A 24,140-nucleotide genomic window follows, 5' to 3' on the forward strand; every position below is an offset into this window, starting at 1 on the left:
AGAGGTGTTGAGGGGGAGATAAGGCCAATTAAGAATTCAGACTGGGGAAGCAGGAAGCAGAAGCCACAGGGCGAGTTCCAAAGGGGAAGACGGGAAATGAGACTATGGGTCACTGTAAGCATTCAAGGTAGAATACAAATATGGGTTTTAAACCCGCTCTAGAGAAACTCATTTTAGTGGGAGTCAGGATCAAAGGAGGCTGAAGCTTTGCAATGTGGTTTCCAAAGGCAAGGCACCGGGGCAGAATAACTGAGTAGAAACTTATCATTAAAACCTAGCCCAGTGCTTATCATCCTTTCTGTGTTCTTCGCACACTTTGGGATATTAGAAATTTTAGTGGTGTACTTGGAGGAATTGAAAAGCTCAAAACAAAACTAAGCAATTCAGCAATAATTTCAACACAATCACCACTACGGTGTGACAATAATGGCACAGTGTCCATAATAGCAGCCCAGGGACTGGGAGCTAGACTGGCCTGCCGTGAAGGGTAGACAGATGGAGGTCTGGGGACTGGCTCGGTGACACTTGGCCCCTTACTTAATGACTCTCAGCATCAGATTCCGCGTCTGTAAAACAAGGGAGAAGAGTGGATCCCTTCAGAGGGGTGAGATGGAGAGGTCACTGCCCCTGGCCCTTGTGAGTGCTCATCCTGACGCTGGCCTCTTGGACCCCCACTCCCACCTGTCACTGACCCCTCTTCGCTGCCCTGAGAGCACCCCCGCTGTGCTCCAGAGGCCAAGTTCTTGCCTGGCCAGTCAATATGAAATCGTTCTTGGGCAAAGGTGCACTGTCTTTTACCTTACTCACAGCAAGCTGTAGTTTCGCTCTTACTAAATCACACCACCCACTTGGCAAAAAATTCTTTCTGACATCCGTGGTAATAAAAGTGTATGCACTTGAGTAGCAAGGACCAATTTCATACACTGAACAAAATTTGGGGGCATAACTGAAAGGATTCACAGCGTACCAGGGGTCCCTGAGCTAGCTGTTCAAGAATGATATTTGCATGAAAAAGACAAAAGCTTACTTTTCTCCCTAAATGAAGGCTTCCCTTCTACCCTAAATAGTGGTCTGGTAAATGACTTAATTGTTCTGTCTTCAAGCTGGCTGCTGCTAGGTATTGTAGAGTCTATCTCATTTTTCCTTTCTTGAAAGCAACCCTTTGAGAAAGGTCATGTTACTGTTTTTAAAAGTCATTTTATAGGCACGAAAACTAAGGATTAGAACTATTAAGTGACTTCAAGTCATTATGACATCAGCTTCTGCTCTAACTGGGTGGTTCTCAATGTTAGTGAACATCAGAATCACCTGGAGGAACTTGTTAAAACCAATTGTTGGGCTCCATCTCCAAAATTTCCCTTTCAGTAGGTCTGACTTGGGGTCTGAGAATTTGCATTTCTAAGTTTCTCTGGACGCTAAAGTTTCTGGTACTGGGGCCACAGTTGAGAAGCATTACTATGTATGTCCTGAAACTCCTGTTGATTCCTTCCAAAAACCACAAGAAATTGCACGAAAACCTAACACTTTTATGGGAAATCAGGAAAAAAATCTTCATCAGAAAAACTTTGATAACCCTAGTCCTAAATTAGATAGTCACAATACACACTACATTCAGATGACTTCTCCAGCCTCAGAAAGTTTTTTGTGGTGAGCTTTGTATTTCCCATGATGCCTAAGGCATATAACTTTGGTACTGCTTTGCCTAACTTTATGATTTATTGTTGTCATTTGGAATAAAATACTTCTATGCTTAGTAAAACAAAGCAAGAAATGCCTGCCTAGAAATGGTTGTGGTTTGTCAGTGGTAACACCATTGGTATGATGTTTGTTTGTTTGTTTCTGAGGTTTTGAAAATTGCTTTAGAAAGCCTGGGGGCAGAAAGCTTCCCTTAATTAAAATATTTTAAATCAAACCACAGGAACTTCAGTTCATAGAGCCTCAGGGTACAGCCAGCAATTGTAAGAAACTCAAATGGAATAGGGTGGATAAATATAATAATATGAGGTATAACTTTCTGTTATTTTTTCTGTTAACTGTGTTGAAGTAATTAGGCAACAGAAATAGTAAACTGAAAATCTTTAGTTAACTATTGGAATTCTGAGGCTATTTATAAATTGCTACACAACTGGTTTAGTGTTTCCCAGAGTGGCCTTGTAGTATTGGGAACAATGTTCCCAGGATGCTCAGTGAAGACAGGATTCCCTTTGAAAATAACTTTAGGAAATATCACACCCCTCTCTCAGAAATGGACATTGCCCACTTGCTTAGGGGATGCTCTTAGAAGTCCTGCGTAAAGCAACCCACTTAACTTTGTTTAAACCATTTCTGCTTTTCAAGATGTTTTGATCACACAGCTTCTGATTCCCCTCTCACCCCAAGTAAAACCATTTTATAACCTATGGAATGGAACAAGAAATTCCAGAAAACACATGTGTTTATTTTTCAACCAATCAGATGTATCTATTGTGGAGCCTTCCTCCCCTCACCGCCTGCCCCTGATTTCCTACTCGTTCCTGGGTGTTGACTATTTCTCTTTGCTGAAATAAGAACTTGAACGTATACTACTTGCACACCATTTGATGGCTGAAACAAGGGGCAAGGGATACTTGGGTTGTTTTCTGAGTTTATCAGTAGGTAGGATTCAGTAAAACCATAGAAGTTTGTTTTAAATGAAAAAAAAAAAAAAAAAAAAAGAAAGAAAAAAACACCAGTCAGAATTGTGTAGCGTTCGAAAATTTAATTTCATTACCTCCAATGGATAACTGTATTTCTAGAATGCTGCCTAGGAAAGAACCTTGGGTTAGCCTACTCTGATTACTAGAAAGGGATCATTTATAATTACAATAGCATTTGTTTGTCTGCTAAACGTACCTACATTGCCTGAAAACTACTTATTTGCTCAATCAGTTAAACGTTTTTCTCTTTGGAAATATTAATTTGCTTAGCAAATTCACTTTTCCTAGGTACAGGAAAGTAATCTTCAGCCACTTTTCCCCTAGCTAGAGGAAAGGTAAACTTTAACCTAACCATTTTTCTAATTATCACACGTTTTGAATTAATGGGGTCCAAATTAATTAAGGTTTTATTATAGTCTCATCCTTAGGAGACAAGGTTTCATTTCCCTCTTTTGAGGTATTTTCCATCTGAATCAAAAGAAGATTAACCTCACTACTCTCATTGCTTGAAGCCAGTGGATTTCAACTTCATTTTTCCCTCCTCAACGTACCTGAGGGTTACGGAACACTCCCTCTGTAAGGGAAAGATGAGGTGTGTGGGGGGCTATAATTAGGAAAATCTCCCCAGGTGATTCTGATAAGCTCCCTGCCCCTTCTTAAGAATCCTGGCATTAAGGCTTTGATTAAAAACTTGTAACCCTCAGGCAAGAGTGGAATTGGGGCAGGAAGGGCAGTGGAGGCCCTGACAGGACTCCAGCTAAGCAAGTTGGCGGGGGTTTTGTCACAACCGATCAGCTAAGGCATGAAGAAGCACAAAGATAACAGGTCAGCCAGCCAGCGTAAGGCAGAAGATTGCCATAAGCATTTTTAGCATGGTTAGCTGTCTCCACCACATGTACTGAACACCAGCTGCTGATAACCCAGGAGCAGCTAGGAGGAAAGAGGCTGAAGACCTCAGAACAAAACCTGCCTTTGGCGCAAGCAGGAACAGAGATTGACATTTAATCTGCTTGATGCTGGATCTGTGAATGAGATGGAAAAGTAAACTGCATCCAAGTACTTTCCCACTTTCTCCAACCTAGTCCACAGTAACCTGAGGTCTATGATACAGAAACATTCTGCTAGATATGGGTTCATAAGTGATATAGGTATGTATAAACCTTAGAAGAGGCTAAAATGTGATGTTTAGAGGAATTTATCTATATAATGGAATATTAAGAGAATCATCAATTAATATTAGGAGAATAACCATAGTCGTCGTTTTCAATTTCTATTATAAGCTATCTCTTGAGGGTTTAGACAGAACAGCTGGTAGTGATAAACAAATACTCAAAAAATTTGACTTCCAAGCAAAATATTAAATATGAGTAGGGTATACATTTCCTTTGATATTGATGTACTGAATCTCACAGGCTATTAACTAAAGCCCTTTGGAAAATACTTTACCTAATGCTGTTATTGTTTTAGTCTGTTCTTATTGTTTTATTCTGTTTAAATAAACTTAGATGTTTAATTATATCTATATCATTTAAGTTCCTCCTAAGTAGTTGTCCACATTTGATACCATTGTAGCTATCTTCTAATCCACTAACTTGTGGGTAGATCTGTTGATTAAAGGTGAAGACTGCTATAAAAGAAAATCTTCTCTGTTGTCTTGAGAATATCTGAATGCTTAATAGCTGTTATGTTCCCTTGTCACACTGAATTGAGTTTGGGCAACCAGGATTCGGCTAGTTGTCAAGAGGTCTGATTTCTTGCAGCTCTATGAACACAAGCAAATCATTTTAGCTCTTTGGGTTTCAGTTTCCTTATCTTTTGAATATGGTTTCTTCCTGAGGCTGCTGTACGTGATTTTATAGGTCAGTGATATCCGACTTAAGTTTCAGGTGTTGGACACTAGATGGTGATGTTGTGTTGCAATTTGAAGAGGTCTTCCTCATCGTAGCCAAGATTGACACTCAGGCTTCATATTTGCTCAGCTTTTAATAAATACGGTATATGATTAATGAAACTCTATCCATGAAACATATGTAATTGATCATGGAAATAACATAAATGGAAGAAGAAACCAAAAATAACTCTAGCTCCTTTTTTCATCCAACTTATATGTTAGGCAATTTATAAATCTATTGAGGTTTTATTGGCAGGCCTGGGCTCCTGATGCCCACTTCCTGTTTCTCACTTCTCTTATTAATCCTCTTGGATTCCTAAAACTACTCACTTCAGAAGCACTTATGAGATTTTAGGCTGCCTGTTGAGATGCCAGAAATATACAAATGAATGTAATTTTTGTTCAGAAAAAACTCTCTATAAGTACATTTCCTCATCCTAAGTCAAACAGCCCGAGAACAGTTCTCTCAGAAGCCTCTTCATGGATGATTTCCTGCTTGTTCACAAAATCAGCAGTAGAAGGAGAATGGGTTTACGAAAGTGGTGGCTGCCTTCCTCACCCTTCCTGGGAGTGAATTCTTTTGAGCTCAAAGCACAGAAGGATGTAAGAATTCCTAGAACTCCCTTTTTTGGGTCCTCTGTTTCCTGACTCTGAGTCTGCAGATTTTCCTAATGGTTTTAGGCTGGGTGACGGCAATCATATATCCACTCTACTGTGGTTCTCTCATAGCTACTCACAGAGCCACTCTGCTGCAGCACGACTTGCTCACGAAAGGAAATGCCAGATTAAACCCTTGCCACCCTGGGCCTGGGTCCTCCAAACATGGAATAGGTATGTGGGGGAAGGAATGAGTTCATTTTGAACAATTTAACACATTTTTAATATAATTATACCCCATTAAAATAATGTAGCGTTTCCACACAGTGGCATACTCCTTTACTGACAGGAATGAGTAATTGGAAATGGGGGAAGGCCTTTCACTGGCGATCCTGTGTGCTGTCTCAGTAAGATAGCTGTACCAGACGGGGCTGGGACAGCGGTATCACTCCAGTAGGTACCGCTCCCTCAGGCACGGTTGTCCTGATTTATGAATCTGGCAGTTGTCCTGGTTCTTATGAGAGGTTGGGTCATCGTATTACATGACCTGATCCTGAATCTCAACCAGAGTGAGTAAATCTCTGCTATCTTTTGGCTAGATGACACAATCCATTGTCACTTTACTTTTCTTTGACTTACATACTTGAACACACAGAACTATAATTCATTTGAGGCTTACAAAAAGAAAAATGGTTTTAAATTTGAAACGTTTCACTCCCAGCAGATAAGGCTGAAGGAAAATTAACTTGACTCTCATAGTCCAGTAATTTAAGGCAAAGAGCAAAAAGGTTCCTTTATACAGTCCAGAAACATCTACCTTATGGGACATTTTAATTCCTTGGTCTAAGGAACCTAAGGCAGAGATAGGCTCCCGGAGGACCTGAGACTCGGAATTTACAAATTAAATTTTTACATTTTTCCCCATTCATTCAGCAATAGAAGAAATACAGCTAAAGAATGCAAAGAAACAAAAAACTTTGAGACAAATGCAAAGGGAACTTGGAGTTAATTTTATATAGCCAGAAGAATGGACTCACAGGGGTAACACAAAGACCATTTTTTAATGAATTGAGCCTGTACTTGAGTGATAGCAAGGCGATAAATATAATGTGGAACTTGGCATGAATGAATAGAAATCCTCACAGCTACTAAAACCATGTCTCTTTTAGTTTCATTGTGTAGTTACAACAGAGCAGTTTAAAAGACTAGAATAAATGTGACCTGAACATTTGTCCGTCTTAGGTTTTATGAGTACAATTTGAACTAAACTGTGCCAAATCAGTAAAGAAAACTATGAAAATAAATACATAATAGTCTAGCATCGTACTTAAAATGTAATATAGCTCACTAACCAAATAGACCCCAGATTTAAAATACATTTCAAATATTATTTAGGGCATTTCGGGATCATTTTTTTCCCAGGTACAGCAGATAATGGCAAATTCAGTAGGACTTGGTAAAACAATTTCATCAGAAGCAATAAACAGGCAGAGTGAAAACTGATTATATTCTGATTTATGTAGTTCATTCATGTTCTGGGCTGTTTGTTCTGGCAAATGTACATTCCCTGATTCAAAAATTTCTATAAAGGTGATTTGGTTAAAAAAAAAAAAAGGTTTTATGTCTAGGGACCATACAGATTTTAATCATCTTCTTTGTGCTCTGTTCTATGTCTTCTTTGTGAGGCTTTTCTACCCTTCAGTACTATTGTTTCTCAAGGATGATTTTTATCAAGAAAAATATGCAGAGAGTAGAAGAAGATTTAAATCTTAGTAGAGGTTTATTTTCGTTTATTATTATTTTTTAATTTAAGCTGGCTGGGTGAAATTAAAAAAAAAACAAATGTGATATTTGAGATGTATGAATAAAATAGGAGTGGGTCCCTAACACATGAGCAGTCATTATGGTGAGGAGTGAGATTCTGTTCACTCACTGCAAGAAGGGGATGCTTTCATAATGTCTCTATGACTGGAGTGAAAGCTGGGATCAGGTGTCATGGGGACATCAGTGATCACTCCTTCAACAATTAGGATTCTGAGTTGTCACTGCTCAATCTAAGGCTCAATACAGCAGTGAAAAAGTGGACCATGTAGGGGAAGCCAAACACTGAATGACTGATTATGTGAAGAATGAATGTCATGGTGGTATGCAGCATGCTTTATTTTATTTTCAACTTTTTCAGTTTTTGTAGAGATGGGGTCTCACTTTGTTGCCCAGGCTGATCTCAAACTCCTGGGCTCAAACAATCCTCCCACCTGGGCCTCCCAAAGTGCTGGGATTACAGGTGTGAACCACTGTGCCTGACTGGTGTAGTGTACTTTAGAATATACACAATAGGAGAAAGAATAGGACAGAGTTAGCCCAGTGAGGAGCCAGATGGGCAGGAGATGTGTTTTTGGCTAAGGAAACAAAGCCTGTGGAGACAGAAACCAAGAGGGAGAGTGGTACGTGATTGGGCTGGTGAGGCCAGTCCAGTACTTACAGTCCATACTGAAAATGTTGGTCTCTAGTCTAAGAATAATGGGAAACCTTAGAAGTGTTTCACATGACCATTGCTCTAACCACTGACCTATGGAATCACTTAAAAGTATTTTAAATAGAGGGGTGTCATCATCAGTTTTGCCTCTATAATAATATTCTGATTATGCTGTTTTATAGTCAAACATTATGAAATTTTTCTGCTATTTCTAAATTCCAGGAGGAATGTCTCACTATAATTCTTATATAATGGCACAAATTCATTCAAGGTGGGGACTGACTTTATTACCTGATCTGGAGAAGGCCATTAGACTTTCACATGGAGATAGAAATTTGTATTATGGTAACTAACATTGTAAAAAGATAGTCAATTTATAAAGAATTGCTTGTTAAAAGAAGCTTTTTTCTTCAAATTCTATAAAAGAAGCTTTTAAAAAGTAACCTTTCTAGTGTTTTAATATTTATTCTGGAAAGTTTAAATGTGTTTTTGATAGGATAATAATGTACTCATTTGACCAACTCTTCTAATTTCCAACAATGTAATTTTTCTCATACGCTTTGTTTAATCTTAAAAATCCAATAAGCAATATAAAAACAGAGATATAAAGACTCATTACACTATATGGACCCACCGGAAAGTCAATAAGCAATCGGCTTACTGAGCCCTCTGAGATATGATATTTTTAAATGCAGTAATGTGAATGGTGAAAATTTATTGGAGGTTAGATCAGTTTAATTCTGGTTTGTATGGATACTGTACAGAATAGATATTCCCATCATTGTCATCTCTTCACTTCAGTCTCTAAAGTAAGAATTCCATCATTTGCCAGAATTACGAAAATCAGGATGTTTCTATGTATATATGTATGTGCATGTGTACATATATGAGCATAGGTATACTACCACACACAGTTGTGTAAGAGATGCCATATTATTTTTCTGTGTTATTCTGTATTATTTTTCTGTTATCCTGAGTGCCCACCATACCAGGGTGGCAGGGAATTTAGTGTCTTTCATTACTAGGAAGGGAGCTTCCTGGGAAGATTGATACAAAAGCCCAGAATTTTATTATGTTGGTACAAAAGTAACTGCAGTTTTTGCCATTAAAGCAATGGCAAAAACAGCAATTACTTTCGTACCAACCTAATATATGCAGTAGTATGTTCACAGACAGCCCTCTTGATTTCAGGCCACATTGGTCACACTGATGTCATTATGGTTCTCAAAAATGGTGATTCTGCTTGTTCCAGGCCAAACTTGGTTCCAGAAATATTTGCTGAGCCTGAGAACTCCAAACCAGCTTCACTTGGGGCACCACAAAGCAATTGCTTTCTGTGGTCCTGAGATGTTCCTGGGACACACTGGGGAGAAAGACACAGGCCCTGCTATTCTCCACTTTCTATCTGACCTTGATAAGTCTTTGAGAAAGTCCTTTATGAATTTAAGCACTTGAAACCAAAGCCAGAGAGTGGTCCAGGGATGTTTTTAGTCAACTTTTGCTTTCAGCCCTAAAACACAGGACACAAAAGGGCATTCTCTGATTGGGAGAAAGACAAATGCAGTAAGAATTAACTGAAAAATGTCAAAGATTATCCAACCTACATGTGCTCATTTTTGCAAGAGAGAGGCATATAATAATAATTAAAGGAATGATGAAAATTATAGCAGGTAGGAAAACCCAGCACCTGCATGCTTTCCATAGGCCAGCCCACAATTACGCTGAGAGATTTACAGGCGCTATCTCATTTTCTCCTCATGGCCCCGTAAGGCAGGCACTATTGTCCTTACCTTAAGGGTAAGGAAATTGTAGATTTGAAAGGTTAAGTAGCTTGTTCAAGGTCCTACAGGTCCTATGTAGGGAGCTGGAATTGGTCAATGTCTGGGGCTCCGCCCTCAACCCTATGCTCAGCTTTTGCGTTTCTCATAGGAATCGCTCTTAAAGCTTTTCACTAAGATAGATGTCCATCTGTCTGCTCCAAAGCAACAGGAGAAAACTTAAGGAGCATGCTCTTTTTTTTACCACCAAAGTTCTTTTGGTGCAAATTTCCAGTAGATTGCACATCTCATGAGGGTCTGTTAAAGGTGGTCAGAATCCAACATGGAATTCAGAATAAAATTGATTTAAAGACTTGTTTACATAGCTGATATTGAAACATGGGCTCTAAGGTAGGTATGTTTTCCAACATGAAACCAAATGTACTATTCTTGCTTTTATCTTCATGTCTACATGTTTTCCCAGTCTAGGTCAGGTTTTAGCTTTGTGAGGATTTATGTAAGACATTTAATGTCAGGTTTAACATTAGATGGCTTAATTATAAATTTATTTTGTAGATAAAAACACTACCCATAATTTTGTAATTTTTCTCTTTAGGCTAATGAATGAAAAAACAAGCTGTAGCCTAAATCTACCAATGTCAATAAAAACTAATTTACTAGCCTTCTGCTTTGCCACCTCAAGTACTTTTCAAAGCTTTCAAATTATACTGAATTTAATATACATATATATAAATGTACATACATATATATACACATATATATGCATATATAAAAATGGGTATATATGTTTGCTTCCATTGACATGATTCAATATATACATGATATCATTATTAATTTCAGTGATACATTATCTAATAGCTATGACTATTTATGACCCACACCATTTTAATGGGTGTTAAGAATATTTTGATGAAATATACCTTACACCCTGAAAGTGGTCTTGTTTCCTGTTGTGGGATAGGCATCTATGACAGGCTGGAATCAGCTTGGGATTTTTGTTAGGCACTCTACCTGTAGATCAGCAAAAATCCTGACCAACTACCAGAAGGGGCTTTCATTCACTCTGTCATCCTGGTGATGATGGCAGCTGCCGGCCATCTGGAGCGGTCACTGCCATCAAGTTGGTTGCAGCAGGGGAGGAGTGGGCAGTGGCAGCAGGGGTGGCTGCAGGAGCAGCAATGGCGGTGGTTGGTCCCCTGTGCCCCACATCCCCAATGCAGCTGACTGAGCCGCACCTACCCTCGCACGGTGGGGCGGGATTTACTCCCAGGCCTGGACCCTGCACTGCTCTGAACCCTGGCCCCGTGTTGCTGCTCTCCCCCGCTGCCGCCGCGGGGAGGGTGCAAGGAGGAAGCAGAGTTGGGCCTAGGGTGGTGCTGTGCTCCATGGAGCCGGCGTGGAGCCCGGGGACAAGCATCAGCGAAAGCCATCCCCCAGGAGCCCACTGCCCTGGAAGCCTCTGCAATGGGGCCAGGCGGAGCCACCTACCAGCGCCCGAGCAGCAAAGTCAGGTATGGAGGGGCGGGCAGAGAGGGGCCAAGAGAGGACCTGGAGCTCCTGCCCCAGGCTGGAGGAGGTGTAGCCAGGGCTGCCTGCATGCTTCACTGAGCTGATGAGAGTTCTGCCTTCTCAGGCACAGGACCCGGACGTCTCCGCCGTCTGCACCCATGAGTGCCTGGGAAGGCCCCCCTTTCCCCTGCAGGCTCGGGAGTTTCTTCTCGCGCCGCCTGGCCTCTCCCTCATCCTGGTGCCGTGTCCAATCTCAGAGTGGAGTGGGAGCTGAGCCCAGTTTCTGCCACAGCCTGGCTGGGTGTGTACAGACGTGGTGCAGGGCTGACATACCAACACTATGCTGCCTTGGCCCCCTCTAGGCTTTAGGCATGGACGAGTGTGGGAGGAACCCAAGGGCGGTGTAAGGGTAGCTACCTGCTGGCCTGCAGGTTCCCCTTGGTGTGAGCAGCCTGGGCACCATGGACAGTGGCAGAAGGCAGACAGGCTTCTGGGAAAGGCGGTGGGTCCCTGGTGAGGCCCCACCTTCATGCCAGAGAGGGCCTGAAGGCTGGACGCTGGGGTGCCAGTTCCACAGACCGGAGTGGGAACTTGTGGTGCCTTTTCCTGGCCAGCCCATGGCTGCCCATGGACAAATCTGTGCACTTCCTTCCCTCTGAGTCCCATAAAACCCTGGACTCAGCTAGACTCAGAGGAAGGAAAGCTGAGGAGACTATGGGACAACCAGCTGTAGAGAGCAACCACCCTCTCTGCTGAGAGCTGGACACTTATCAGGGCGACCTGCCTAGCAGAGACGGGAGCTGAACACTTGTTGGGACGCCCTGGCTACAGAGAGGAGCTGCCCACTGCAATTCTCCTCTGAGTTGTCCTACTGTTCAATCAAGCCCTTCTTCATCTTGCTCACCCTCTACTTGTCTGCATACCTCATTTTTTCTGGTAGCAGGACAAGAACTGGGACCTGCTGAATGGCAAGGCTAAAACAGCTATAATACAAACAGGGCTGAAACATGCCCCTTGTTCTCCATGTTACAGGCAAAGAGGAGAGAAGAACTGTGGCTCTTCAGGAGCTCTCAGAGCCAGGGCTGTGATGCCCTCTTTGAGGCCCTGCAGTTCCTGGCATCTCCAAGCTTCTAAGCACCACTGTATTCCCTGCTGCCAGCCTGCTGCCAACCAGGGAAGCTGGTTACAGGGTGCCTGGCCTAGCCACAGCCTTGCAGAGAGCTGGCGCCTGTGATGGTACATGGAGCTGCCCAACCCGCGGCAGTAGCTGGTGCATCTGACTATGCGCAGTGGCTGGACCCCATGCTGGCTCATATACCCCTTGCCACTCCACACCTGGCTCGCCCTTGGCGGGTGTGGGATCCGAGTCAGTAGCATGAGCCTAGCACAGCCTGCCAGGCTGAGTGGGTGGAATGAGCCCAGTAGGCCTGAGCAAAAGTCGGGCAAAGGTGCCACCGGCCACACAGGTTTCTGGCCAGAAAAGCGACACCCCAGGGATCCTGTAACAGTGTGAGGGAGTCACCAGGGGAACACTTACTTCCCTCAATTGTGTTGTTGAAATGAGAGGGCAAAAAGGAATTCCAAGCCCTGGGATGGGGAAGATTCCAACCATTGGACAGCTACCTAAACATTCTTCTGTTACAGAGTCAGCTCTGATTGTCTTAGATTTTTGAGGAAATTCCTTTTGCCTCATTAAACTGAGGATGGTTTGTATACACGTTATTCCAGATAGACTAAATCCCAAGTCTGTGAAGAGGAATCAGCTATGTTTGCGAAGCAGCTCTGTGGGCAGTGAGGTAGCTCGTTACCTCTATGAGAATGTGGTCGCGCAGGATCAACCCCTACAGATATGTGAATGTGATATTCTTGATGATGTTCAGCTCCTTGTAGTTGATTCAATGACCCCTTTTAATAAGCAACGATGGTATTAGGTTGATGCAAAAGTAATTGTGTCTTTTGCCATTGAAAGTAACGGCAAAGGCCGGGCGTGGTGGCTCATGCCTGTAATCCCAGCACTATGGGAACCCAAGACAGGCGGATCATGAGGTCAGGAGATCGAGGCCATCCTGGCTAACACGGTGAAACCCCATCTCTACTAAAAATACAAACAACAACAACAACAACAACAACAAAAATTAGCCAGGCATTGTGGCGGGTGCCTGTAGTCCCAGCTACTCAGGAGGCTGAGGCAGGAGAATGGTGTGAATCCAGGAGGCGGAGCTTGCAGTGAGTTGAAATGGTGCCATTGCACTCTAGCCTGGCAACTGAGCGAGACTCTGTCTCAAAAAAAAAAAAAAAAAAAAAAGTAATGGCAAAAACTGAAATTACTTCTGCACCAACCTAATACCTAAAATGGTGTGATGTTTGTCTTGCATAATTTTAAAAATGACCCTTTTTCATGCTATTGAATTATAACCCTCAAATGTCCTTGACATTTACATGCATTCCTATGGCTCTTAAACAGACTCAGGGTTTAGAAATGTAAAGTATTTCTGCTACTTCTGATAAAACTTTTCACAAGTCTTCTAAGCAGAAAGTCCTTCCGGTTTGGTGATCCACAGGAGGAATTTGCTTGAATTATTTTCTCCCCTGTTTCTTTTCCTAATAATTTGTAATACAAGTTCTAACATGAAATTAAAATTCTTTTATAATTTCATTATCTAGAAAGTGATTTTGCAGTCTGCTGAGAATCCGATGTTGAAGTACAGCACAGTGTACAAAATAATTCTTGTTTTAATACATTACTATGGCTCTCAGAGGAGCCTCCGCTTGGCTCAGTTCATCATTAGTTTCTATATTACTCAGGTTTCCAAGTCTTTAATACAAAATGAAAATTAAACAATATTCATTTTGCCAGGGCAGTTCATAGAGAAATTGGTTTTAAAAACCTTATATTTTCCAATTAGAAAGGCTCTTGTTGTAACCATGTCTAGTTTTCCTAGTTGTTTAGAACCTAAACACTAGAAGCCAGAAACCCTTCAGAGAATGGACTCAGAGCCCCCGAGCCCCTATTGCAATACACACCATTACTACTGATGGGCACTAGTTAAAACCTTATGAAACCACTAAGCATATTGCAGGAAACCAAATTCAAACAATATATACCCCCAGTGAGTTCTTCAGGAGATCCAAAGAAACATTTTTAGCTCGTACGTAAATTAAAAAATGAGTATTTTTAACTACTAGTAATTATGTTATTTTGGCTTATTTAGATTAGGCCATTTTTGTATTCTAATATCATAAAGCCACATGGCATGGTGAAAAGGCATGAACTTTGCAGCTTCAAAAATGTTGGACTGAATTCTGTTCTGTAGCTTAGAGGAACAAATTAAATTAGCCACTTTAGGCCTCAGTTTACTCATTTGTAAATAAGAGATAATTGTATTGCCTCATAGGGTTGTTATGAGTATGAGATAAAACATAAATGAACACCTAGCATATAAGTTGGCATAGAGCAGGCTCCTATTACATTTTCCTTTCTTTTCCTTTTACCTATCAATTATTTAAAAATGGAACTGGGTAGAAAAGCATGAAAGTAGAGCCTCCTGAATTTTGCTGCTGAAAGTCAGGCTCAGATACGTGGATCAGGCTTTATAAAATCTCACCAAGCCCCCAGCATTGATATTTCTATAGCATTAACAAAAGAGAAAAATGAGATTTTTTTTCTTCCTCTGGCCCATTATTTTTTTATTCTTTTTTTGTTCACTCACTTACAGTGTATTTAAGTGGAAATCACTTCAAGCCCTTGGACCACCCTCCGAAAGCTTTGCTAAATCTCACATTTTTTGGTTTCACTCCAGATACAGTACTGTGTCCCCTACCTTTGAAGTCTTTGAAGTGTCCACATTGTAGGCTGAACCTGTAGTGAAGCCCAAACTGGTGGTTTTGACTGCACAAACCCATGTAAAGCTGGGACAGGTGGATTTGAAGCCTGATATGAGAAGGGGTGGTGTTCGCTTCCCTTTCTTGACCCCCACCTCTCTCCACTCTTAGTCTCTTCAAACACTCCTGCTATAGTCACAGACATATCAAAGACCACTGTACTATGGCTGCAGTGACACTGAGGCTGGAAGTGACTGCTTTACCCGACCATATCTGTTCACTGCCTTAGGGAGTGAACTGAAGCGAGAAGTACATCATCAGGTGTTTTATCGCAGCTGATGACCTCATGTTTCTTTACCTGGGAGAGATTTGAATCAGAAGTAAAGGATGGCATAAGACATTTGGAATGTGGACTATATATTGCAAATTATTATAAAATGTTATTATTATAAATTATATAATAAATATAAATGTGATTTATATTTTTATTGTTCTGCAATATATATGCATATCTTTCAATTTTATCTTATATCATTTTTCAGTTTTTAAAATAAATATGAATGGTATCATACGATACAATTTTTTTTTAGTTCAGAAGTAATAGGTTAGTGAAGTTAAGAGCTAGACTGCATTGGAATACTTCTTTGCCGCTAACTAGCTGTATGACCTCAGGTAAATCACTTACTCTTTCTGTGCCTCAGTTCCCTCCTCTATTAATGAGATTATAATAATACCAATCTCTCAGGCTTGCTACTATTGTGACTTGTGCTTAATATTAAATATTAATATGAATACAATTAAATATTACATAAAGTAACTAATACATATAAGTCACTTAGAACAACACAAGGCTTTGTGTTACAAATTCATTGTAAGCACTATGTATTTGCTCTTATTGTTAACATTATGCTTAACTGCTATATCATATATTATTGTCTAAATATGCCATGATATATGTATCTATTCTCCTATTGATGGGTATTTACTTCTTCCAATGAGAAGTATAAAAAGAAAATGAACATTTTTGTGTGCTGTGCCTGAATATGATATGCAAAAATATCTGAAGATGAACACTCAGAAGAGGAATTCCTGGCTTACAGGGTATGAACACCAACAGATTTACTTGTTACTGCCAAATGGCTCTCCAAACAGTCAGGTTAATTCACGCTCCTAATGTCAGTGCATGAGAATTTCCATTGCTCTACATCCTTGCCAACTGTAACATTTTTACCAATCTGGTGGGTGTGAAATGGGAATGAATGGCATCTCATTGTTTACATTTTATTATCAATTGGGCTGAGAGCCTTTTTCAAGTGTTTATTGGCCATTTGTGATTCCTCCTCAGTTTCCATCCATCCCTTGCCCATTTTTTTTTATTGAGTTTTCTTTTCCTTATTGATTTGAAGAAGTTCTTTAAATATTTTTAGATACTAATTGTCTATTCGTTTTATTGATGTAACAGACTGTTCCAAGTCTGTGAGTTGTCTTTTAACATTGATTATACTATCTTTTTGTGAAAAAATTTAAATCTTATAATTAGTTCAATGCATCAGTTGTTTCCTTTATAGGTTGAGCTTTTTTGCAACTTGTCTAGAAAATTCTGCCCTCACCCAAGTTGGTAAAGGCATGTGTCTACATTTTTTATGAAAATTATAAGAGTTTTGGTTTTTATGCATAGATCTTTAGTTCAGCTGGAATTTGTTATTTATGGTGTGAAGTGTGCTTCTATTTTTTCCGTATTGATAACCAATTATCTCAATAAAAGTTATGAGTGTTCTATTTTAATTTTTTCATAGATTTATAACACCCATTCTGTCATGTATAAGGTAGCCATATATGCAAAGAGTTCTTTCTGGGCTTCCTATTCTGTTTGATTCATCAATGTGTTTATCTTGCATCAATAGCATATTGCAAAATAGCTTTAAAATACATCTTAACATCTGTTATGGTTTTTTTCATTTTGTTTCTTTTAAAAGTAAACTACTTTTGACATTTTGCTCTTTTGTGTCAAATTCCATGAAAAACTCTGTTGGCATTGTAAGCTGAATACACTGGTGATATAGATGAATTTGGAGAAACTGATATCTTTATATATGCCTTCTAATCTACTAGCATGACATAGTGCTCTATTTAGGTCACATTTTATGTCCTTCACTTATATTTTCCTCATATTTCATATTTTTATCCATAAAACTGTTGAGTCTTATTTCTTAGGTGCATTATGAAGAAGCTAAAGATTTTGCTTGCTATTTTAAATGGAAGGTTGTATTTTTTTCATTTATAATTTGTATTTTGTGTATATGGGTATATAGAAGTGCTCTATTCTTTTAAAGCCCTGATCACAAGTTTGTAAGTCTCCTTCAATTTTCTGCATAGGTAAGTAGTTTTATTTTTTTCATTCAGCCTTTATGTTTTTTATTTTTCTTGTCTTATTGCATCATCTATAATATCTAGTGCAATGTTGAATGGAAACTATAATAGAAGGCTTTTGTGTCCTTTATCTGATGTCAGTATTATGCAGTCACAGGCTGCTGATTGCCACAGGTTTATTTTATCTTTTAAGCTCAGTAATTTTTATTCTGGTAGAAAACACATAACACATCTTTCTTAACCATCTTTAAGTATATTGGAGCTGTGGGTTTTGATTGATGCCTTTGGTGAGGTCAAGAAAATTTCCTAGAACAGCACTATATTTTCTAACAATTTTTTTTAAATCATTTGTCTTGAATTTTGTTGAACTTGTTTTTTCATATGCTGAGCTAATCATTTAGTTTTTTCTATTCTAATTTGTCATCATAATATTTTCCATTAATGGCTCATTTTTTATACAAACTATCTTTGCATTCCTGGGATAAACAAAACATGGGTATGGATGAGAGGTAGGGGATGGGATATGTAAATGTCTCAGAGAAGAACAGACCAAGAAGAGAGGTCAGCAAGTACGAAGCTATTGAGTTAGCAAGATGTTTGGTCTACTTGGAAGAAGGCTGAGTAGCATGGTCTGAGGAGAGAACTATTCCATCTAGGACATCCCTGGTGGCAAATTATCCAGAATAAGAATTCAGTGCATATCAGGGCAGTGTGCTCCTTGAACATCTCCTTTATCTTCTACCCGAATTCTTCTATTGACTCAGACCACATATGCTACCCTCTTTTGCTCTTTGGAAGCAGAGCTAAACTTTGTGCTCTAACTCATAAAGCTACATCTCTGTGGGCTGACATTATCCTATGACAAAAGTCTATAAGTCACTTCTGGACCTTTTTGACCAGCATTTGAACCTGACCTATATAGATAGTGGTGACTGAACAGAAAGTATGCCTGAGCCACACTGGACTATTTCCTGGATCTGTGCTGCTAAATACTATCTTTTATAAGTGATTGGAAGAACATTGGAAAAATGTCCAAAATTTGCTAAGTTGATCCTAACTATTGTGAGATGCAGGAGGAGAAGATATCAATCTATTTCAAGTGAGTCAAATTAATAGAGATACTATATTTTTCTGGACTTTGTTCAAAAGTAAGATGTCCTAGAAGTCTAAGCATAGTAAACACACTCCTTGTGTACTTTGGATGTAAGGTTTAGTGCTAAAACTGGAAGGCAAAGAATTGGAAATACTGAGTGGGACACATGTAATACATTTTAAAAAGGCTAGAGGGGGAAAACACTAGAACTCTGTCTCACCTATGTGTGGGGCCAAAGGCAGAACAATCTCTATATGCCTTTTGGGGCAGATAAACCCATCCATCAAGCTGCATCTGGTGCACAGACTGAGGCCTTGACACCTATGTGCTGAAGGATTTATTGGCCTTGTTCAGGGACTCATAAACCTACTTCTTGGTTTTTCTCTGGCTCCTTATCCATGCTGTACTTTGAGTTACTAAGCCTATTGGTTATGCTGGTCGGTGTTTCAGTCCTCTGTTTTGTGAAGAAACAGTACTACACTTTTTATGCCTTTGAGGATCTCAGAGACCTAGGCAACTCCTTAGCAAAGAAACCTTCACACTTGCCAACAGATGACACAATGACAAAGCAAGGGGATTATATTTTTCTCTCTTACCTTTGTGTTATCTCTCTGTTTTTACACTTTGCGCTAGCACATAGTTTGGCCTGCCAGTTTGATGGCATGTTTTTTTCTTTTCTTTTAGGTTCTTCTTTGGAATTTGTGGCTGGCTGCTTGCTTATGAGTATGGACATGTGACCCAAACACTCCTCCATCACCACTCTGTGGACTCGAGTAACTTACGGCTCAGACACAACCACCTTTGTCATTTGACACCATAGTTTTGCTCTGCCCTGAGACTACCAATCATATGTTTACATGGGCAGGTGAGGTAAATTATTTTTGTTTCAAAAGAACTATTTGCCTGAAAAAGCACTTATCTTGAGATTTCTTTAAATGTTAAACTCTCCAAATGTATCTCTAATCAATTCTATTTGTGAAAATTCTATTTAGATATTCAGTAGCTGTGGTGTGGTATGAATTAGCACATGTGCCTATTGCAAGTTACAATACTAGATGTAAAACATATTTGAAATGAATTGTTATCATTTTGAAACTGTTCAAATTGATGTAGTATTTTAAAATGATAAGCTGTCCTGTGCTGCATTGAAAATCCCTTGAAAGGTATGTGGGGAACGTGCTAGTGGAGGCAGAAAGATGTCTGGTTTTAAAACAGTAGTAACAATAGATACATATTTGAACTTTAATGATTCCAAGTATTTTTCTTATAATGTTTCTTATAATTCTCGTGTTAACTCTGTAGTATTTTTACCCTGTGGAGAATCAGGATAGTGTAGTGAATAAAAGCTTGTGTCTTGGATCCAGACTGGGTTTTAAATCTGGGCTCTGTTACTTAACTAAATGTGTGAGCTTGGGCAAGTATTTAACCTCTCTGTGTCTTGTATTTCTTATCAGCGAAATGGGTACTTACCTTTACTGATGATTAAATACATTAAAATATCTAAAACTCTCAGAACAGTTCCTGACACATGATAAATAATAAATGTTAGTGCTGATTATCTCTTACAGAGAGGTAAACATTTTTACAGATGCATAAACTGAGGTACTGAGGCACAGAGTGGCTAAGATGACTTATCTAAGATTAACGTAAGTATAAGAGCTAGAATTTAACCCTGGAAGAGTGACCCAACACAGATGTCTTTTCACCAATACTCATACAAGGAAATATTCCTTGTTGCAGGAGGAGCCAGCCAATATATTTTATTAAATACATTAATTCTGTAAATGTGCAGGTGGTATTACCCATTATTCTCTGAATGTACTAGAAATTGCAAGAATAAATTCTGGCTAAAGTTTATCTTCAGGCAGAGTTAGCTTTATTTGTAAATGCCAAATCATTTCTTGTAACTTGTTTATGTTCTTTTCTGGAGGAGAGGGCATCACTGTTTTGACAAGATCAATTAAACTAAACAACGTATATGGATGTAAGGGTAACAAGGACTCCAAAGACAAAATGTGTAACTTGGAGTCCCTGCTCTCTACCAGCATTTTAAAACCCCTGTCTTCTTTTCCTTCACTGCCTGGACTCTCTTGTATCAATATCTCTAAGGTTCTCTGTCCTTAATTTTTTCCTGTCCCAGCATTTAATAACCTATACCTATATCATACTACAAATAATAAGGGAGACAAAGAGTACTTGTTTATAGAAGTTATGATTATAAATCACCAAATAGTGAATATGTTGGACTAAGGAAATTAAATTAAAATAATAATGACGGACTAAGGAAGAAAGAAAGAAATTCAGTAAGAGATAAATATCTTAAGTTAGTTTCATGGAGTATTTGGCTAGATTTTGCTTGATGGTAGTTCATATAAAAATACTTTATCATTTTGGGTAATACAAGTTCAAAATGAATCAACAGGCACACTTTTGCTCTAAGAATTTGTATACTTTTGCACTATGTGAACAGATGTAGGTTTCCCAGGTCAAGCAACGTCAGACATCAGTTGTGCCAGCCACACTCAATGCATCCTGTGTTGCATTTTAGAAGGAGCTTCGAGAACCTGGAGATTTCAGGCACTGATCATTAGGAGGTCATAAAAGTCGTGATTTAAGAGTCTGAAGGATGGTTATTTTGGGAAAAAACAAATGTGGCATGTGTTTCTGTTGGTGTGTTTCCACAATGTCCCAGTTCACATGATTGGAAGGAGGCCCCCGACAAGATCAGCAAGCAATGAACTTATCTCCTAGGAGAGGGAGCGGTTTTCTGCTGTTGTATGCAGTTTATTTAGTGTGATGGCTGTGGGCCCAGAGAATCAGTCAAAATCAGGAGAAAAATGAAACAATCACAGAAGAACTTTGGTTTCAAATGAAGCAAAGGAAATGTTGGGATTACTAAGAAATATTTTTGTTGAGTGAAAGGATGTTCTGAATTTCTTAACACAATAATCATTTTAATTTAATTATAAGTACATTTTTATATCACATCACTTGGGATGATTTTCAAATTGCCTTATAATTAAGTAAAGTGACTCAGTTCTTTCAATGATAAGTTACTTTAGGAATTGCTGAAAATACGGTCCTTGACTAGACACAATATAGGTGAGCAAGAAACAATTCTAGAAGCAATTCAGGGTGAGTATGTATGTGCATGTGTTTATAAATGATAGAGTTGGTTTTTTTTAACAAATACAAATTGATAGCATCACTTTAATGGGTGTGTTAATTTTCTATTTTACAAATGTATTGAAATTTTAAAAAACAAATCTCTAAATTGGGGCATTTATGTTTGTCAACCTTTTCTTATTATAAATAATATTTTTTTCAGCATATGTATGCACACATTCTTATACACATGTGTAATTATTTCCCTAGTACAGGTTCTCAGAAGTAGAATTGCTGGCTTAATGGAATGCATCATTTAAGGTATATTTCCAGATTAGTTTACCTCAACCCATATTTCTACTAGCATTTAGCAAGAGTACCGTTTCCCCCAGAGTATCAACAGACTTTAAAAAATTTTCCAGTGGATAAGTGTAACATGTTATTTCCTTATTGTTGTAATTATATTTACTTGTGAGAGTCAATATATTTTGTTAGGTTCATTGATTATTTCTATTTATTTTGGCGAATTACTTTTTCTTTTTATAAGAATGTTGTACTTTCAGTTTAGTTTAAAGAACACTGTAGTGGAAAACATTGGTACTTCACCCACATGACCTCAGATTTCTTTCCCAGTTTTTCAGACAATAACTTTGATTATGTTCTTTCTCCCAACAAGAAGTATATTTATCTCTCTGCAGATGCACCGCACAGAGGCTTCCAGAAGTAGATTTGCTGTGTGCCTAGGGGGTGGGCAGTGGTGTCTTCAACCAAGGGCTGACTGGCAAACGCATAGGTATAAACACCAAAGCTCCCTCAGCCCACATGGGAGGAGACAAATTTGAAGTGGGACTTGCACTGTGTCAGAAGTCTCCTGCATGAATGATCCTAGGTTATCCTCTGCACGTATTTGCTTGATATTTTTCCCTTGTCTGGCTTCCTTGCCTTTCTTGTCCTTCTGCCTCAATTCTTGACAATTTTCCTAATTACTTTTATACAAATCCTTGTCTCAGTATCTGAATCTGTGAAATGAAATTTAGGGCCAGGTGTGGTGGCTCACGCCTGTAATCCCAGCACTTTGAGAGGCTGAGGCAGGTGGATCACCCTGAGGTCAGGAGATTGAGACCAGCCTGACCAACGTGGTGAAACCTCATCTCTACTAAAAATACAAAAAAATTGGCCAAGTGTAATGGTGAGTGCCTGTAATCCAGCTACTCTGGAGGCTGAGGTGGGAGATTCATTTGAACCCAAGATGGGGAGGTTGCAGTGAGCCGAGATCATGCCACTGCACTCCAGCCTGGGCGACAAGAGTGAAACTCCATCTTAAAAAAAACAAAAAACAGGCCGGGCGCGGTGGCTCAAGCTTGTAATCTCAGCACTTTGGGAGGCCGAGACGGGCGGATCACAAGGTCAGGAGATCGAGACCATCCTGGCTAACACGGTGAAACCCCGTCTCTACTAAAAAATACAAAAAAACTAGCCGGGCGAGGTGGCGGGCGCCTGTAGTCCCAGCTACTCAGGAGGCTGAGGCAGGAGAATGGTGTAAACCCGGGCGGCAGGGCTTGCAGTGAGCTGAGATCCAGCCACTGCACTCCAGCCTGGGCGACAGAACGAGACTCTGTCTCAAAAAACAAAACAAAAAAACAAAAAACAAAAAACAAAAAACAAAAAAACCCTAAAATCTCAGGACAAACATTTTCTTCATTAAGAATGTTTTCTCTCTGTTGTAATGATTAGAAATATTTGCCACACTTACTTTTTTAAACTTTTAAGTTACGGGTACAAGTGCAAGTTTGTTACATAGGTAAACTTGTGTCATGGGGGTTTGTTGTACAGATTACTTCATCACTCCGGTATTAAGCCTAGTACCCATTATTTATTTTCCTCACCCTCTCCCTCCTCCCATCCTCCACCCTTTGAAAGGCCCCAGTGTGTGTTGTTCCCCTCTATGTGTCCAGATGTTCTCATCATTTAGCTCCCACTTGTAAGTGAGAACATGCAGTATTTGTTTTTTCTGGGTTAGCTTGCTAAGGATAGGACACGGATGGAGATGGAGGCTGTTATCCTTAATCTCATTTTCTTTTGGAAGCGTTTTACCACATATGCTGTATTGTTTTATCATATAATGAGGCAAATTAGCATTTTTTTCTTTTATGCACTCTACTTTTGCATATTTCTTAACAATTTATTTCTTTATATAGAATTATTAGAAATAATATTTCTCTTTTATATAAAGAGTTCACTTTTATTTAGTTTTCTATTTAAATTCTTAGATTTACTCTGTTTATGATTTGTTGAGGTTCTTAAAGAGTTTAGAGTTTTCATCAAATTTGAGAAATTTTCAATATTATTATTTAAAAAAATAGTTTTCTGCCTCCCTCTGTGACTTCAACTTTAGACTGCTTCGTATTGTCCCATAGAACCCTGATGCTGAGTTCAGTTTTTTAAGTCTTTTTTTCTCAATTCATAGATTCATTTTGAAGAGTTTCCATTGCCGTGCTTTCAAATTCATTGGTCCTTTTTATTGTAGCGTCTAATCTGCTAATTATATTCAGTGTATTTTTTATGTCAGATACTATATTTTCCCTCTTTAGAAGTTCCATTTGTGTTTTATAATATCTTCTATATATCTCCTCATGATATTCATGTTTTCCTCTATCTTCTCTAACATTTAAAGTGTACATATAGTAGTTTCGGCATCCTTGTCTACTGGTGTTATTTTCGCTGTGATTTCTGTGTCTGTTTCCATTGATTGACTTTTTTTTCTGGTTTGGGTCATATTTTCCTGCTTCTTTGCATGTCAGGTAACATGCAGAGTGTTATCATT

General features: G+C 39.2%; 1 long non-coding RNA gene across 2 annotated transcripts in view; it reads left to right on the forward strand.

The window, feature by feature from the left end:
- Positions 1–1,287: 1,287 nt before the first annotated feature.
- LOC103883858 overlaps positions 1,288–24,140 on the forward strand; it is a 123,398-nt gene continuing 100,545 nt past the window's right edge. The window contains exons 1-3 of one of the 2 annotated variants that reach the window (XR_002521653.2): positions 1,291–1,364; positions 18,896–19,076; positions 21,592–21,626. This is a non-coding gene — a long non-coding RNA (uncharacterized LOC103883858). Of the gene's footprint in view, positions 1,365–18,895; positions 19,077–21,591; positions 21,627–24,140 lie in introns of those variants that run through there. The other variant, XR_002521652.2, reaches the window with a different exon arrangement.

The sequence above is a fragment of the Papio anubis genome, chromosome 6 (assembly GCF_008728515.1).
Source record: "Papio anubis isolate 15944 chromosome 6, Panubis1.0, whole genome shotgun sequence".
Lineage (NCBI taxonomy): Eukaryota > Metazoa > Chordata > Mammalia > Primates > Cercopithecidae > Papio > Papio anubis.